A 17,308-nucleotide genomic window follows, 5' to 3' on the forward strand; every position below is an offset into this window, starting at 1 on the left:
AGACAAAAGGTAGCACAGCACTCCATTTCCCCCATGAGGCAACATGCTGTAAAGCACTCCCCTTCCCCAGGAAGGAATATGACAACATTCCTCTCAGCCTTGGGAAAACAAAGCATTTCCTTCCTTCACATAACATGGTGCACTGTGCTCCTCCTCTCCCTACAGGATCATGTTGATCCCATTATGCCATGCACCTAAACAAATTATATTACACTATACTGTCAGCTGAACATGGAAAAGGGAGAGTGTATGCCAGGCAATGCCATGAGGCAGCTGCTCCTGCCATTGAGCTATGGCAGTGGTCCCCATCGTTTGTGTGGGAATAGCGTATTGCTATTCCCAGAAGACTGTGGTAGCATTTCAGCGGTGCAGTGTCCTGCGACCTCACAAAAATGCCCCGGCGGACGCCATGGCACCGTGGTGGGGACCACTGAGCTATGCGATTGTTTTGTTTGTAGTTTTTTCAGCCTCCTCTCTCACCATGAAACTTCTACAAATCAGAATTCGAAACCATTATGCACCAAAACTGCATTAGGAGCTATTCCAGCCCAAGTTCACGCTCCCCACCAAAGGTGAAAGTGCCACTGATCCTTGCATGGGAGAGTAGGGGAGAAAAGAGCTTTTGCCACCACTTCCTTATTTTCCCTCACGCAATGACCTAGCACAATAGCAGTGCCAGTACTGAGGAGAGCACAGGGATGGCTTGCGCCTAATGTCCCATGGTTGCAAATCACCCCAAGTGGGGAGAGACAAGGCTATGGTCCCACTTTTTATCCACACCACCCAGTAGAACTGCATGGGTATACCTGTGGGAGCTGGCTGCATCACCTTCCTTAGGGAAGGTGGAGTTTGTGCAGTCCCCATGTATGCCAGGAAGCTCAGGGAGAGATTAGAGCTCTTGAGATAAATCGCTCCTGGACCTCCTCTCAGGTAGTGTGACTCCACACTGCCCCCATGGAGGGCCTGTTGCAGATTGGCCCATGAGAGTTGTGAGAAAATATTGCCAGGCTGAGAGTCAATATGTTGAAATTTATCTTCAGAACTAAAATACTCCTGCCTGGCTTTGACATAACTTGCATACTTCAGTCTCATACAAGACTCTTCACTCCCTGGACTTTTACTGGACCAGATCTTATACCAGATGGTATAAATTGGCTCAGGTCAATTAAGCTATGTTGATTGAACCGGAAGAATGCAATCAGGCAGCACCAGACACACACACACACACACACACACACACAAAAAGCAAGTACAGTACAATACTGTGTTAAATGCAAACTACTAAAATAAATAGAGGGAAAGAAGCATTTTTCTTCTGCACAGTAAAGTTTCAAAGCTGTATTAAGTCAATGTTCAGCTGTAAACTTTTGAAAGAACCATAACATTTTGTTCAGAGTTATGAACACTTCAGAGCTACGAACAACCTCTATTCCTGAGGTAGTTCATAACTCTGAGGTTAGTTTGAACTGAAGCTAGAAGACTTATCCTTAGAAAAATCACTTCTAAGTTACAAAGAGTGATAAGAATCATCAGCAATGGTAGATGGAGAAAAACAACAGATCATAGCTGGGTTAAATGCAATAGTACCACCAACCCAAAGTTCAAAACTCATGGATCAGACCCTAGAAAATCATGTGATTGTCCTGAAAATCCTGATTTTTTTAAAAAGTTTTAATCATTTTTTTATCTGTCTGCTGATTTATTAATTCCTCCTGCTCATTCCTAGTGTGTAGGTAATAATTGCAGTGATGCCAATTCCCACACAGTTTTCAGAGTAGTAGCCGTGCTAGTCTGTATTCGCAAAAAGAAAAGAAGTACTTGTGGCACCTTAGAGACTAACAAATTTATTAGAGCACAACCTTTTGTGAGCTACAGCTCACTTCATCGGATGCATTTGGTGGAAAAAACAGAGGGGAGATTGATATACACACACAGAGAACATGAAACAATGGGTTTATCATACACGCTGTAAGGAGAGGTTTCAGAGTAGCAGCCGTGTTAGTCTGTATTCGCAAAAAGAAAAGGAGTACTTGTGGCACCTTAGAGACTAACAAATTTATTAGAGCATAAGCTTTCGTGAGCTACAAGCTTATGCTCTAATAAATTTGTTAGTCTCTAAGGTGCCACAAGTACTCCTTTTCTTTTTACTGTAAGGAGAGTGATCACTTAAGATAAGCCATCACCAGCAGCGGGGGGGGGGGGAAGGAGGAAAACCTTTCATGGTGACAAGCAAGGTAGGCTATTTCCAGCAGTTAACAAGAATATCTGAGGAACAGTGGGGGGTGGGGTGGGGGGGAGAAATAACATGGGGAAATAGTTTTACTTTGTGTAATGACTCATCCATTCCCAGTCTCTATTCAAGCCTAAGTTAATTGTATCCAGTCCCACACATTTATAGCAGGTATGGCAATTTTGGCCCCTGCTGCAGGAGCTCTAACTAGAGCATCTGCCTGGGATCAGGGTGCCATCAGGCTAGACTCAGAACAAACACCCAGTCAGAGACAGTCCCTGCCCTGAAGAGTTGACACTCTAATGCAAGGCACAGTGGTCAGTCTGTGATGTGGGACCTAGAACTGAGCCCCATCTCAAATAGGAGCCACCATCCATCCATTAGATGTGAACAGCTGATAATCCCTGCTGAGCAGGGCAGGATTCAGACTGTCACCTATTTGTAATAGACTCTGTAGCTGATAAGCACTGCCATGTGGCATCCAATCCCCATAAATGCTAACAATCCTTTAGAGAAGGAGACTTGGTTTCTGTAAAGAAACTGATTAAATCAAGTTCTGCCCTTTTTGGAGTTTTCACAGGTATGGGCTTCCAGGCTCTGGATGTAATATAGAGAACATCTCCCATACAGATCTCACAATCTCTAACACTCTAAATCTGCCACTGCCTATCGTTAAAGGGACAGCTCTCATTAACCAAATACAAATAATAAAAATGCAACAGTAAAACAATTAGTGCAACATCCAAATTTACCTCTAAATACAATGCTTTACAATATAAAATGATTCTAACAATTACTGCAGGATCCCTACACGAATTTGTATGCATATCTTTAGAACCACAGCCTAGACCTCCTCAGCTATAGGAATACCTCATGGGTAAGAGCAGCAGGTGGAAAGCAGGCTTCTACCCTCTATGCAGACCAGCCAGTGCAGGGAAACACAACACACACATTGCAGTGGGTTAGACAAGTATTTGTGAGACAACAATGGAAGATTTTTGGTTTCTATTCCTGGGTCTGGGAACAGATTGTGGTTTAGTAGTTACAGGCAACATAGCCAAATGTACCAGCATCCTACTCAGATGATCAGTTAGGACTGAACCAGGAATCTCTGGATGAATCTCTACTGCTTAACCTAGAGAATGAGCTCACGTAGCATGCCCACAGTAACAGACTTTAAAACCTGCACATGTGGACTACCTGCTAGAGGATGGCACAGAGCCCCTGTTAGTGGGTTACACAAGCACATAATCTGATGGCTGTTTTGAAAGACTCTGTGGCAAGGTAGATGACTCAGCTCTGTTATGTTAGAGCCCTGGGTTCTCTTCCTAGCTCTGCTTGATGTAACTTTCTACAAACTACTAATTATCTGATCTATGAAATATGTGACTCATAGTGATACCCTGGGGTATGAGGCCATGGCCCATAATAAGGGCTTGTGAAAGGCACAGAAATGTTAATACCAGCCAGTGGATCTCAGGCATGCTGTGTGTGTAATTCAGTACACCATCCACTACTCTGGAGAGCATTGTATCTCAAACATCACACAGAGGCTACAGGTTTCCACATCATCATGACACTAGCTGCTCAGGGGCCAAATTTGTGTGAATTGGCAATACTCATGTTTGACAACTGCAGTGTCCTCTTCTCTGACTTTGAGAAATGCATTCTTGCCCTGCTCATAGCCATTCAAACATTGCTCCAAAGATAAGCTTCCGGTCTTGTCACTTTGACCATGTCACCCCTTTTTTTGCCTGCCATCATGACATCAAACAAAAACTGCTTGTCTTCTCTTTCAAGTCCCTTCCCACCTAGCCCCACCACACCTACCATCTCTCAATATGCTACTGAGAAGTCAGCTCCCTCCTCCAATTGGCGAATGAAGCCACTCTTCATCATCCACTTGTTAAATTTTTGAACTAGAACTCTCAGTCCATCCCTCATGCATGGGGAGTACCCCCATAAGCTTCCGTAAAGCTACCTCATTATCCACACTCAAAATCCTCCTTAAAACTCTCCTTTGCTGTGATGCCTATAAACAACTAGATAACTGTTAGGCTGCTGCTGTGCTGTGACTGCAGCCTAGCATGCTGACCAGAATCATCTCAAGACTTGTCTACATGGGGAAATTTACGAGCATAATTATACCCCTATAGTTATACCTGCATAACTCCCCATGTAGACACTCTTATTCCACACTGAGTGCCTTTTTTAATTTAGCTTATATCACTTTGAAATAATAACAATTGCAAATAAAGAGCAGTACTTCATGTAAAGTTGTAAAAGTCATTTCACTTTGTACTAAGTGACAAATAATGTGCAGTGATTACAGATTATACTCTGATGCACAAACACAAGGGGGCAGAACTGAGATGGAGCTTGCAAACCTTTACCCTGCATTTCTTGATTTTTGTGCTTGATATCCTTCCAACATTCAATTTATGATTTTTTTCATTAAATAAAGACAATTTCTTTAAACACAAATTAATAACTATCTAGTTGCCCCCATTAACATTGAAGTTAACAGGCCCCCGGGATTCCCTTTGTGGGTCCCCCATCACTTCTGCACATAGCAGACCAAGCACAGCAAAGGCCTGAGCCCTTATTATGAGTTTAGCAATAACTCCAAACACAGAAGTATTCATGCTGAGAACATTAGTGCTGTCCCATCCATCAACATAAACCTACAAACGCACACACACAGAATTGTAAATAGCATACAGGCACTTTCCAGAGGGACCTTTATGACTGTTTCACCCTCACAGCAACGGTGGCATAGTGCTCATCTGCCCAGGAACTAGTGCGTATATACTTCCATATGTAAAGGAAGCTTGCTTTATTGCTGCTTTGAGCCACTGGACCAGTGCAAAGCAGCTTCCATGGGGCTGAGATTTTAGTCCACTATTTTTAAGGTTTTATTACATATCTTTGGCAGTGTCACTGCTATTTCGTATTTTATTTCCTTCACAAACCTCAGATTGTCCATGCACTCCTGGTGACTTACTGCATGTGTCTTCCTTATGTTTACCTGTGTGCTCCTACATACTACACAGACTTTTGTTTCAAACATGTGGGGAAGTGCTTCAAACTGAAACCCCAGAAATATGAAAAATTTGAGGCAAGAAACACAGTACAGCCCATAACCATACACATCAGTCAAAAAAATCAACAAAATTTGCCATTGACCAAGAATCAAAAAGGCTTTCGGACGTTATAAAGCTGTATGGTCTAGTTGGTAGCACAGGAGTCAAGAAAGCAGAAATCATGTGTTATCATCCCTGTTCTCTCACTCACTTGTAGTTAGAACTGGTCCAAAAATCCAGTTTTATTTCCACACAAAAATTCAACCCAAACAATTTTGTGCAAAAATTTTCACAGAAAATTTGAAATAAAATTGTATTTTTCAATCAGCTATAGTTATTTCTTACCTATTAATATATTGCACAAATAGCTCATGATTTGGGGGATTTGGGCAGGGGCTAAGTATGCACAAATGCAAAGATACACATATACATTATCTTCTATGGTATCTGTAAGTTACAGTGCACTCAAACAATTGCAAGTAGAACTTCCCAATGCCCTACTGCATCATGCTAGAACTGGCCTGAATGGAACAGCCAAGCAACTCCTGGCTAAATCCAAACAGACCCATACTTGAGGGAATTGCACAAATCAAAATTATCCGCTCCCAGGTGCTACGATGAACTTCATAGGTAGCGCTGGGTGAACTAAGATTAACCAAAAGGGCCAGGTAGCTTTAGTATCTAGCCATGCAATACTATAGCACAGAGGGCAAATTTAGGCATTCCAGGCCCTGAACAATCTTTGCCCAAGCAATGTCAAATTACTGGCCCTACTCAACTGTTATTGACTGTTTTCTCCCTGTTTAAGCTCCTGAGAGGACATATGATTATGAAATTTACCAACTCATCCCAATCAGTAATTAACAGGAATGGACACTGAAAATAAGTATCTGGCCTTGGAATCTATGAAAAACAAATAGACATAAGAGAGAGCTCCAAACACACTGTAAAACTTATCCAGCATAGACTGTATCAACCCACCTATGACAAATCTGTTACACTTGGGCAATATTTGTCTAGCTTGTCATGCCAGTAAGTATGATTGGATTAACATGTATCATCAGCCTGTGCTCAGAAAGCTGGTTTAAATCTCATCTATACACAAAATTGCACCAGATTAACTAAAGATGTGATGTCAGTAATAGTGGTATATGTAATCACTATAATAATAGTGATGTATGTTATCACTAGAGTATCTGAGTGCTTCACAAATATTAATTGATATATTTTCACAACCCTTTGAGGTGAGGGGTATTATTATCCCCATTTAAAAATGGGGACCCAAGGCACAAAGAGTTTAAGATCAAAAGTGTCCACTAATTTTGCATGTCCAATTTGACATGCCGAGGGCCTGATTTTTCAGAGTTCTTAGCATTATATAGCACTTTCTATGTTCCAAGCACAGCTCTCATTGACTTCAATTACAGCTGTGAGTGCTCAGCATGTCTGCAAATTAGACCCAGAGTTTCATGTTGGGCACCCAGAAAATAAGGAACTTCAAGTTAGTGACCACCTGTGAAAAGGCTGGCTTAAGTGACTTGCCCAGCATCACACAGAAACCATGGGGCAGAGGGAGAAATAGAATCCAATTCTCCAGAGCAGAATTCAGTTCCTTTGCCCATGAGACTGTCTTTTCTCTTCCTGTAATCTCCTGCCTCATTCACTACACAACTTTCAAAGGAAAGGTTTCAAGAATTTTGTAACATGAGCAAAACAACGTATTTTTCACTAAGTTTGTTCTCAGAAACAGCTGAACTGTTTTGGCTGAAATTTTCCAGAATAATTCAGCCTGAGGCCTATAATATGTATTCTTAATAAAACAGCTGAACGCAAACACATACACAAGTTCAATAGAAAAGGAGTACTTGTGGCACCTTAGAGACTAACAAATTTATTAGAGCAAAAGCTTTCGTGAGCTACAGCTCACTTCATCGGATGCATTTGGTGGAAAAAAATTTTTTTTTCTTTTTTTTTTTTTCCACCAAATGCATCCGATGAAGTGAGCTGTAGCTCACGAAAGCTTATGCTCTAATAAATTTGTTAGTCTCTAAGGTGCCACAAGTACTCCTTTTCTTTTTGCGAATACAGATTAACACGGCTGCTACTCTGAAACCTGTCATTATGCAAGGCACAAGTTCAATAGCTTTACCTTCACATGTTTCCATGGGGGATGAGCTGCTTTCTCTGCACAGAGCTTATCCAGATGTGGAAGGATTGGCCTACACTGAAATTGGGAGGTAACCTGAGAGTCCAGTCTGGGAAACAAGACCCAAATGAAGTCTCCATCTTTCCTGAATGTTCCCCCTTGACATCCTTTTTGCCCATTCTATTCCCCATTCTGTCTCTGCCAGCAAGATCCTAAAGCATCTAGCTTCTGCTTCCTCCTTCTCCCAGGAAGCTCCAGACTAGCTGAGCACCAGCTGGTTGAGGAATAGACAGTCTCTCTACCCTGCTGCCCGCATTACTCTTAGAGCTAGGGAAAACATTTCAGATGAAACTTTTTCAGCAAAAAAATGCAGACTCAGTGTAACTAAAAAGTTTAGTTTGTGTCAATTTTTTAGTGAATTGTTTAAGTAGGAATTTTTTTTTGAGGTACAGGAGAGAGAAGGACCCACAAAGAGTCAAGCTGGGGAGAGGGAGGGACTGGCTTCATGTATGACGCTAAAGATATGGGACTCTGGGTGAGTGGGGAAGCGAGGGCATTAAGGACAGACAAGGATGAGCAAAGTGAGTAGGGACAATGAGAGCAAAGAGGAGAGAGAAAGAGAAAATCGAGTAAAAGGAGCACAGAGGAAAGAGATGACTTGAGAGTGATGGAGGGAGATGTAAAAGGAAGAATATGCAGTGACTATGAAAGACAAATAATGAGAAGAAAGGAAAGGTTGTCTTTCAAATGAAGAAATAATAGAGAAAGGAGAGAGCATACTAAAAGGAAAAAAATTGGCAACATGTGTACAAAACCTTTTGATGGATGGTGGCCTATTGACGAATAAACTAAATTCCTAGTTTATTTGGAGAACTATCCCTTGAAAACATTTTCAGACATTGGTTACTGTCCATTATTGTCAATGCAAGCAGATGGGAACCACTTCTTCTGCAGCTGAAAGGCTACATCTGTTGATCAAGGATTTATTATTAATTATTATTATTATTTAAAATGAATGTTTCAGTTTTAGGGGCCAAAAAGAATCACTAAGATAACACTCCCAAAAAAATCTTATGGCCAGCCCTCTGTGATAGACTGGGGAAGGGAGAGAATAAAAATATTAAGGAAGGAAACTAGAACATGAAGAAAAAAGGAAAGAAAAATTAAGAGACAGGGAAAAGAGACCAGGATAAAAAGAGAATGAGTAATAAAAATGAAAATGAAGAAGACATACTAAAGATGTAATCCAGGAGGAAGAAGGAAAGCTGCTGTAGAAGCAGCTGGTTTTCCCTATTAAGCAGGTAAGTATGTTAGTGATGCATGAGCTTCAGAACTTACCAAGGATGCTGAAATGGGACAGCCTCATTCTAAAGGACTGTGAAACACTTATAAATATTCGCAAAAAGAAAAGGAGTACTTGTGGCACCTTAGAGACTAACAAATTTATTAGAGCATAAGCTTTCGTGAGCTACAGCTCACTTCATCGGATGCATTTGGTGGAAAAAACAGAGGAGAGATTTATATACACACACACAGAGAACATGAAACAATGGGTTTATCATACACACTGTAAGGAGATTTCAGAGTAGCAGCCGTGCATCCGATGAAGTGAGCTGTAGCTCACGAAAGCTTATGCTCTAATAAATTTGTTAGTCTCTAAGGTGCCACAAGTACTCCTTTTCTTTTTACTGTAAGGAGAGTGATCACTTAAGATAAGCCATCACCAGCAGCAGGGGGGGGAAAGGAGGAAAACCTTTCATGGTGACAAGCAAGGTAGGCTAATTCCAGCAGTTAACAAGAATATCAGAGGAACAGTGGGGGGTGGGGTGGGAGGGAGAAATACCATGGGGAAATAGTTTTACTTTGTGTAATGACTCATCCATTCCCAGTCTCTATTCAAGCCTAAGTTAATTGTATCCAGTTTGCAAATTAATTCCAATTCAGCAGTCTCTCGTTGGAGTCTGTTTTTGAAGCTTTTTTGTTGAAGTATAGCCACTCTTAGGTCTGTGATCGAGTGACCAGAGAGATTGAAGTGTTCTCCAACTGGTTTTTGAATGTTATAATTCTTGACGTCTGATTTGTGTCCATTCATTCTTTTACGTAGAGACTGTCCTGTTTGGCCAATGTACATGGCAGAGGGGCATTGCTGGCACATGATGGCATATATCACTTATAAATATTGTATCTAAAAAAAAGAAAAGCTGTTTTCATTGTTACAGAGGAGGTAACAGGATTAAGGTTGGTAGTTTTCAGAGAAATACTAGGTCTGATTCACTGGAGAGGGTATGGGCCCCTTACCACCTCCAGTTCTTGGCTAGCCTTTCCCATTTTGACTTATCCAGCAAAGGGGAGGCTCCATTCACTTTCTATCACTTCAAGCTACCATGATGGACTTTCTGCAAGCATCTGTGTTACTAGACAACAACATGGGCCCTGGAGTAAATCTGTCCCATTGTAGGTCACAGTTTCTACATTTATAAATTGGAGAGGGTTCAGAGAAGAACCATGAAAATGATAAAAGATTAGTAAACCTGCCTTCTAGCAATAGATTCAAGGAGCTCAATCTATTTAGTTTAACAAAGAGAAGCTTAAGGGATGCCTTCATCACAATCTATAAGTACCTACATGAGGAACAAATATTTAACAATTGACCCTTTAATCTAGCAAGAGAACAATCCAATGATTCAATGGCTGGAATTTGAAACTAGAAAAATTCAGACTGGAAATAAGGCATAATTTTTTAACAGAGTAATTAACCATTGGAACAATTTGTGAAGGGTCCTGGTGGATCTCCATCACTCACAATTTTTAGATCAAGATTGGCTGTTTGTCTAAAAGATTTGCTCTAGGAACTATTATTTGGAGGAAGATCTATGGCCTGTGTTATACAGGAAGTCAGACAAGATTATCAAAATAGTCCCTTCTGGTTTTAGAATCTATGATTATGCAAAGTATGGGGGTTTTGTGAACTCCCATTCTAAATGTGTTTAAATACATTAAAGAAATAGAACCTTTGATGAAGGCAGTTTAAAGTATGTTAAGGTGAGTATTCCAGGCTTTCTCCTCAGAGCATATTCTGTGGTATCTGAGTTCTTCACCTCATGTACATCACATCATGGAATGGGCCCCCCAAATATCCTGAGAGAACGTGCTTCAATACAGAAAGAAACCCACCAATTGCATTCCTCTAGTTGTCTCCTACCACCCCACAGTGGAACCCCTTATCAACCAATTATAACCCATACTTGATGGACTATTTCCTGAAATAAATCTTTCCAGAAACCCCTCTTCTGGCCTTCAAACAAACTCCCAACCTCTCCAAGCTCATCATCAAAAGCAAGCTCCCCATAGACCAGGACACACCAACTCCAAGTGGCACCAGACCCTGCCATAACAACAGAAGCAAAACATGCAGACATAGCTCCGCTACTCAAATGTCAACACCCCCCACAACACACCTGTCAAGATCCATGGTGCCTATCATAACATGTGGTATACTCACCAAATGCATCAAATGCTCCAACTATGTGGTTCGTGAAACCAGACAATCACTACACTCTCATATTAACTCACACAGAAAAATCATAAGACAAAAACTCCCGATTACCTGTGGATGAATACTTTTCACAAATGATCACTCCCTGTCTAACTTCTCAGTCCTCATCCTCAAAAGAAACCAACACCTTCAAAAGATGAGCTAAGGCAGCTTAATTTCATAATTTTGCTATACACTAAAATGATGGGCTTAATAAAGACACTGGATTTATGGCTTATTACAAAAATCTGTAATCCACTAACCCCCCTTTTTTGTTTTATGACTGAGAGTGTTAACAGGCCACTTTACCTTGAATGCTCTCTTAGTATAAGTACCTAATGCATATTCTAAACAATCTGTTCCACCTTATATTTTGTTGTGACATTCTGAAGAGCTCTGGGAGCTCAAAAGCTTGTCTTTTTCAACAACAAAAGTTGGTCCAATAAAAGATATTACCTCACCCACCTTGTCTCTCTATTATTCCTTCTATTTGCCAGAAGCTGAGAATGGGAGACTGGGAATGGATTACTTGATGATTACCTGTTCTGTCCATTCCCTCTGAAGCACCTGACATTGGCCACTGTCAGAAGACAGGATACTAGGCTAGATGGATCTGACCCAGTATAGCCATTCTTATATTCTTCTGGCATTTCCAGTTCCTCAAATAGTCTCCCCACTGCCTGCTGAAGTACTTTGGTTGCTACGGGGGCAAAAGGGAAAGGACTGCTCACTCCCAGGCCATGGAGCTGTTCTGTAGCTATTACTCCAGCATAAAAACATGTAACAGCTTTTTCACCTCACCTGATGGTTGGGAGAGAATGATCTGTATTACATCCCATCTGCCCATTTGTTGTATGCATAGATCTTCTAAAGAGCTTTTCTATTGCACAAAAATGAATAAGAAGTGCTTGCTACTTTCTGGACATATTTTTGTCCAAAAGTTTTCATTTTAAATCTCTTTGCATTGACAATTAATGCCTGTAAACAGACATAGGGTAAAAATTATGCAGCTGTGGAGAAAAAAATTTCCTTATACATGTTCCTTACACATTACCAATAGCACCTTAGATTAAGAAAAATTTTAAAAAAATCTATTTGTCACCCTACTAACTGTTAACATTACTTGCTGCATTTCTATCAGCTTGGACAATGAAAATAAACTATTAGTTAGATCTTATTATCCCTATTTTACATACAGAAAAACTGAGGCACTTGTCAAAAGTCATGCAGTGATTCTATGGCAGAGCTTGGACTAGAACCCAGGAGTCTTGCACATAATGATCTAAATAAAGGGGATGGCATCTGGTCTTCTGTCCCCTGCTGAAGACTCCCTGGCACTGGGCATTCCCCAGTGTGTTTAGAGACTGCATAGCTGACCCTTGTACCAAACTGCTCTCAGCCTCCAGGGCAGGGGATGTGTCAGAGGTGGGGAGAAGGCATGGCTAGACCATACTGTGATACAGCTATCCTTAGATGATAGTCTCTTGAAGACCATAATGGAGGTCAGCTAGACAGTCAAGGAGCTGGAATCAGAGAGCCATAACCGGCTGCCTGGTGGTCTTCTCCCCGCCTTCTATTGCACGAAGCAGAAATTCAGCACAGCAGAGAATCTGACCTGAAGAGTTTTTAAAAGATGGTGATCATTATTATTATTATATTGCAGGTGCCAGAAAAGCTCCTTAGATCTAATCACTGAGACCCATCATCAGTAAGTACATAATTATGAACTGTATTGGTCACGCCTGCATAACACAGCCATCCATAGGGTACTGAATAAACTCCAAAAGTCCTGGCCTGGTCTGGTGTCAGTGTAAAACCTGAGATGGCTACTCTTGCAGCTGGTCTCTTCTTTGGCTTTTCCAAAGTCCTGCTCAAGTATTCTGTGGGAGTGAACAGCCTTTTCCTTGCAGTTCTCCTCCTAGCCCCCAGGATTGCTGCGAAAACGGGATGAGGGCAGCTGCCTAGCTACTCTCTGGTCCTTCTGTAGGCTCTGAACAGAGCTCTTGGCAGCAGGAAGCATCAGCAACTGGCTGGCTGCCTCAGTACCCTACCTTCAGGAGACGGGAGGGGCAATGCAGCAGGACAGGGTGAGGTCAGAAACTAAAGTCAGTGGGATGGGACTGAAGAGACAGGGATAGACTATAGCTGGCAGAATGGGGGCAGCTAATGGGAAGAAGGGGCAGATTGGGGGGACTCTCCCAGTTGTCCCACTGCCTAACAATTGCCCTCTCACCTGCCCCACCCCAGTTCACTCCAATAACCCCCAGGTTCCACCTTTTCCAAGCTCTCCCACCTCCACTTTTGAGGGGGGCAGGGAATAAGCTCCTGCCACTCCCCCACCCCCTTCTTCCACTACTTGTCATCACTGATGAGAAACATCACAACGAGCTGCACAAAACTGGAGCCTGAATGAATAATGTACTGAGAACAGGTGGGTAAAAGGGAGGCTGCGTACCAGGTACTAATGAATACCATGGTCCGATTTACCAGCACTTCATCTTGTCTTTTTTTCCCCTGATGTTCTGTGCCACATAAGAAAGCAGCAACAAAATGAAACTGTCAATATTAGACCTGGTCAAAAAAATTTAGACAGAATAGTTTTTGGTCAGAAGATGCAGTTTTGTCAAAATCCAAACATTTCACACAAGTGTGTTGCTTTCAATTACATTTTCAATGTGAAAAAGTCAAGAAGAACCATTTGGGTTTTCTTGTTTCAATTTTGATAGCATCAAGACTTTTTTTACTTTATTGTTTCTATTAATGTAGTTTCAACTATTTATATTATATTGTAATAATGTGTCAATATTATTGAAATGAAACAATCCAACATTATCAAAATGAAACATTTAAATGGTTCTGAATCAAAAGTTTTAAGAAATTTTGTTCCTTGGGAAATTTCAGCTTTTTGTTCCCATTTGGCATGAAAACAATGTTCAAAATGTCAGACTTTCCCATGGAGTGGGAATTCCAGTTTCTGACCAGCGATACTTAAGATCTCTGAAGGGGCAAATAACTTCTCCATTCCTCTCTTCTTGTGCCAAGCAGAGGAATGGAGGGAAAGCAAAGATGGCCTTAACTCACCTTCTTGTTTTTTTACCTTCAACTGTCCAAATACTGAAGGGGCCCTCAGAATAAGTCAAAGCAGCCTCAGTGCTTCTTATGCTCTGGCTACAATAGCCTCATATGAGCTGTCTGCCAGTTGAAAAAGAAGGTGCACAGTGCCCTCCGTCCATGCCCCTTCATGCTCCCTCACACACAGTCATCATGCCTCCTATGCCAGTGGCTGGATAATGTTATTCTGGGAGCTTTACCCAGATCAGGAAAACCTCTTACTTATTTCCCACATGGTTTACTGCTCTCTTATGCAACTGGAGAGGCCTTTGGATGTGGTAGAGCAACTGAGAATTGGGCTTCTCATCAATTTTGCTTTGCTGCTCCACTAATACTTGGAATAGAGCTGTGAAGTGGGTACTGCGCTGAGCAGCAAGGTCAGAGATTGGAATGACTCATTGCAGTGCAAAGGCAAACTGAATAGCTCTTGCTCACTCTCCATTATGATGCTCATTTCTCATTTACAACTTACATGAAATATGCTGCTGACAACATTCCATCTCTTTCCCTTGTTAAGGGATTTTATCTTTTGATGTTTCAGTAGTTACAAAAAAGGGAAATAATAGCTGTTTTGTACCCTGTTATGTTATACTCTCTGTCTGGATGTGGAAAGAAGGTGTGCTTGACCATTTTCCAGACACACGTTGTAATATTTTTAGAAGTTTTGCTCTGAAGAACTGATTGTCAAAATGGCATCAAGCGGTCTCATGTTAATTTTCCCTCTATCATTTCTGGATCAAATCTGCTCAATTTACAAGTAAAAGAATGTGTTCAACTGCCAGCCTTGCAAATTTAGTCTGGGATCTGAGAGTCAAGCTGGGCTCTTTCTGAGACATGCATCCTCAACAATAAAGATTCTTCAATTGTAACTTAGGTAACAATTGTGTTGATGGAAACTCTCTTTTAATTGTGGCTCTCATTGACTTTAAAGGGAACAAGATTGGCCCCTTAAATTGTAAATTAAGACTGCCTTAAATTTGATGCATAGAAATGGCAATATGGCTCAGGCCAGTGGTTTATATAGTCTAGTAGTGGCCAGTATGCGATGCTTCAGAGGACAGTACAAGAAACATCTTAGAGTTCATCTACACAGAAAAAAAACCCACAAAAAATATATTGTAATTAGTAAAAGACAGAAATTACCAGTACTCTGAAGACAAAGAAGAGACTTTGAGTAATAATGTGACATAGTCATGTTTCAGATTAGAATGAAATTATAATTTGATACCATTTAAAGTTTTTTAACTTGTATAGGTATAGGTATAAGCAGCAGCTATACTCTCTGTCTAAGAATCCTTCTTAACTTGTGTACATGCTACAACCACACAAGTGAACAAAATTGTAAATGGTGCGAAAACATTATAGCTTGGTTCTTATAGGGCATGCCGCGAGGCAGTGTGGCTCCCCGCCACCCCGGAGAGGGTCGAGCCCCTCCAGACACCAGAGTGGGTGGAGCCAGGAAGCTCTGAGCCCGCCCTTCAGAGGGACGGGTGGCGACCCGGAAGTAGAAAGGTGCAACCCGGAAGTAGAAAGGCGGGCCCTCAGAGCTCACTAGAGGACCAGCTGCTGGGGAGGCCAGACGAAGCCAGCCTAGCCCGCCACTGGGAAACCCCCGTGGCCCCAGGGTCCACGCCAGGACTGCCCTGCCCTGCGCCTGCTACATAGAGGAGTTACTGGGCCTGCCGCTTGCCCACTGCCCCAAGGACCCCATGGTTCTGGACCCCCCGGGAGAACACCGCCGTGACCCAGGTACCAGACGGAGGGGAGCTAGGAAGCAGCCCGGGGGCAGCCGACCCTAGTCTGGCTGTAACTCTGCCGGAGCCCATGTCAGTGTGTTGCGGTCAGGATCCCCACTGACCCAGCGGCAGGTCATTTACTGCTGCTGGGGCCCTGGGCTGGGACGCAGTAGAGTGGGAGGGCCTGCGTCTCCCCTGCCACCCAACTCGTGGGTGGCAGTCTCCCCTCTTCCCGGTCCTTGGAGGCCTGGGCTAATTCACACATGCTTTGTTGCTCAGCCCCTGCCTGAGGGCCTGAGCTATTGACTGTTTGTTGCCCCACCCTGACCCAGGGCCTGGGCCTGCCTAATCTTGAACCGTTTGTTCTGTCCCCGCCTGAGGGCCAGATCTACTGACTGTTTGTTGCTCCACCCTGACCCAGGGCCCGGGCCTACGGTGCTCATTCCAGTTACCGCAAGAGCTGCCGAGGGAGACTCTGGTGGCCGAACAAATTCCCCAAAGTCAACTGTGTGTAGTGAGCCAGTGTGGCTACCCGCTGCCCCAGAGAGGGTCGAGCCCTGGCCTAACCCCTTTACAGGGCAGAACAGACTTTACTGGCAAAATGTTCAGCTTCTAAAAAACTGTATTGCAGCTGACAATACGCATTAATCTAAGACAACCATGTAATACTATCTGTAAAAGTGCCATCTGATTATTCCTTTTCACACAAGACAGAAAGACAAGCAATTCATTGTGTACATGTCAAAATGCATCCCAAAATTTGGTGTTTCAATGCTATCTCTATACAAAGCTCCCAAAGCAATTAACTCAACTCATTAATGCTCCTACTATGTAACAGGCAGGCATAAGCCAGCTGAAAGCCATGTTTGTAGTGATCTCCTGCCCTGCAGCCTTATTTCTGTTTGAGCTAATAATGTGTGTGTGTGTGGGGGGGTTAACATGAGATTTCAACAGAACTGAAAATATCTCATAGCGCTGACTTTGCAGCATGCTGTGCATAATTTAAAGCTGCCAAAACTGTCTAAATCAACTCCCAGAAGGGATTCTTCTTTCTTCGAACCATGCACGTTAGAAAACAAAGATGGCCAGCTGCCATCCTCTTCCTCCTCAGAGCAGATTCCTGCAGCTGAAACATTTTCACTAGAGACTACCCTTATGGATTCCAAACCAGCAGACACGCAAAGTTTAAAAATGCTACACAAGCAACTAGACACAGCACAACAATGACTGCACTTTTTTTTTATTACCAAAAACAGGAAGGGAACTCGGAAAACGTAAGAGGTACTCTGTGGTCTAAATTCTCAGAACTGTGTAGTTTGTTTACTCACTGCAGTAATTTATATGTACAGTTGCCATGACTGCATGCCCAGTCACAGGAAAACTGCAGATTAAATAAATATTTTAACTGGCCATTTGTGTGTGCAGCTATCATGACTGCTTGCAATTAAAATTAATGGTTTTATATAA

At 42.3% G+C, this 17,308-nt stretch overlaps 1 long non-coding RNA gene across 1 annotated transcript; it reads left to right on the forward strand.

The window, feature by feature from the left end:
* Positions 1 to 1,294: 1,294 nt before the first annotated feature.
* LOC122459792 lies at positions 1,295 to 16,507 on the forward strand. The gene is made up of 3 exons (XR_006280718.1): positions 1,295 to 1,455; positions 16,343 to 16,350; positions 16,496 to 16,507. It is a non-coding gene; the product is annotated as an uncharacterized LOC122459792 (long non-coding RNA).
* Positions 16,508 to 17,308: the final 801 nt, after the last annotated feature.

The sequence above is a fragment of the Dermochelys coriacea genome, chromosome 1 (genome assembly GCF_009764565.3).
Source record: "Dermochelys coriacea isolate rDerCor1 chromosome 1, rDerCor1.pri.v4, whole genome shotgun sequence".
Lineage (NCBI taxonomy): Eukaryota > Metazoa > Chordata > Testudines > Dermochelyidae > Dermochelys > Dermochelys coriacea.